Raw genomic sequence first — 2,184 nt, 5'->3', positions numbered from 1 at the left:
TCACACCTATTTGGGCTTGTTTAATATCCCAGTCCCTCTTTGTTGTGATGATAACCTCCACTCTTCTGGGAAAGTTTTCCAATAGATTTTGGCATGTGGCTGTGAGGATCAGCTACAAGAGCACTAGTGAGGTCAGGCATCTCAAAGTTCATCTCAAAGGTGTTCTGTGTGGTGGAACTCCAACCTTGGCAAACTAGGTTTTCATGGAGCTCACTTGTGCACAGGGGTGCTGTCATGCTGGAAAAGGTTGTGATTTGACCTCTTAGTTCCAGTTAAGGGCCCAGATATGAATTTCTGAGTTCTGCCAAATTGTGGCTATCTCCTATACCTACTATGTGCCAAGATTAGTGAAGATCTGTTGAGAGTTTGTGTTGATAAATGTAATGTGAAAGGCATTGAGGGAGGGAGTGGGTGGATGCTGTGCTCCCCAGGGACCTCCCTGGGGTCCAAACATGAATTTTGCTTATATCTGCAAAATTCCGTGTCATCCCCAGACCTACTTGTCAAATTTGGTGAAAATCTGTCAAGGAATGCTGATGTTAGCTCAAGACAAACAAACAAACAAGCAAACTCATCTCATCTCATTATCTCTAGCCGCTTTATCCTTCTACAGGGTCGCAGGCAAGCTGGAGCCTATCCCAGCTGACTACGAGCGAAAGGCGGGGTACACCCTGGACAAGTCACCAGGTCATCACAGGGCTAACAAGCAAACTTTGCTGCTTATTATATAAAAAAGATGTTCATTTACATATACAGTATACTGGTATTTTAATTTCAGCACAGATAAGAACTTCCTGGATGATTCAAACCTCACAGCCAACGTGGTGCACATGGACACTTTCTAGAAAATATCCGACAGTGTCTTCTGAGCCAGGCAAGGACAACACACATGTTTCTGATTTAATTAACTTTTATTGTGAAGATACTGATTTTGGTTAAAGATACAGGCAGTATTATAGACTGTATACCAAACATGATTGTCTCAGATATTTGTTTTATTCTGTAATTAATTTGATGATTGAGAACAACATCAAGTATGTATATTTGGTTGTAAAAATTCTCCTCACTTTTACAGATGTTAGAGCTAAAGCCAATAATACCTGGTTTGTCATAAAACTTGAAAAGGTCAACATTTCATAGGTATAATCTTTTATTGGTTGTTTGGATTATGTTTGGACAACATATAACAAAGATTAACAATAGCATTTAACAAAAAAAAAGAGTCTCAAATATTGCAGCTTGTAGAAGAAGACAGTCACATGAAGAGACGTTCACTGGCTTGTGGTGGCATCCCAAGCTGAGGTACCGTTGACCTGGTTAGGAAGCTGCTGAGAGATTTTTTTCATTTTAGCGCTGCAAAAGAAACCAACAAGTTAGCGTCGCTCTGGGCAGGAAGTGCTTCCTTTTGACTCCAACAGTCTACACAGTGTAGTCAACAAGACAGTTGTGAAACTGAAACTTTCTATATGGATGTACTGTAGCCAATCTAAGCCAAGTTTACAAGCAAAGTTGTAAAGAATGTTCGAGAAATTTGTTACCTCAGACGTCCTAGGATGTTCTGCACCCACTCGTCCTTTGCACTTGCGCACACATTCTTGTTATGTTTTGGAAGGACTCTGGAAAAGAAAGAACATGATTTACTTGTTAGAAATAAAAAAAAGAGTATACTGTGAGTTATTTTACAGTAGGATAGGTCTGGATATTTGTTTGTTGGTAACACGCTCTCATATGTGAGTTTGTGTATGAAGGATATGTAACCACAATGCATTGTGGGCAATGGTAAGCAGCACATTGTGGTGAGATTACTCACATGATGGCGTCAATGCGGCATACGGTACCTCATGGGAGCTCTGCTCTGCGAAATCTTTGATCAGCTTGAAATCAAGTGGTGTCATTTTAGGGGGTCACACCAGAGGTTTACATACTTTTGCCACTCACAGATGTAATATTGGATCATTTTCCTCAATAAATACCGTAAATGACCAAATATAATATTTTTTTCTCATTTGTTTAACTGGGTTCTCTTTATCTACTTTTAGGACTTGTGTGAAAATCTGATGATGTTTTAGGTCATATTTATGCAGAAATATAGAACATTCTAAAGGGTTCACAAACTTTCGAGCACCACTGTATACACACAGCACACCTAATATTTGGGTAAAATGTCTCTTCATAAGATTCACC

The 2,184-nt window shown here is 39.5% G+C and overlaps 1 long non-coding RNA gene across 1 annotated transcript; it reads right to left on the bottom strand.

The window, feature by feature from the left end:
• Positions 1 to 1,132: 1,132 nt before the first annotated feature.
• On the bottom strand, positions 1,133 to 1,747 carry LOC132886748 (uncharacterized). Its single transcript, XR_009654723.1, has 2 exons — positions 1,539 to 1,747; positions 1,133 to 1,353 (listed from the first exon to the last, which is right to left on the bottom strand). It is a non-coding gene; the product is annotated as an uncharacterized LOC132886748 (long non-coding RNA).
• Between the last annotated feature and the right edge of the window lie 437 nt (positions 1,748 to 2,184).

Source organism: Neoarius graeffei, chromosome 1 (assembly GCF_027579695.1).
Source record: "Neoarius graeffei isolate fNeoGra1 chromosome 1, fNeoGra1.pri, whole genome shotgun sequence".
In the NCBI taxonomy this organism is placed as follows: Eukaryota; Metazoa; Chordata; class Actinopteri; order Siluriformes; family Ariidae; genus Neoarius; species Neoarius graeffei.
The sequence above is the reverse complement of the archived record's forward strand: the minus strand, read 5'-3'. Positions and strand labels throughout refer to the sequence as shown.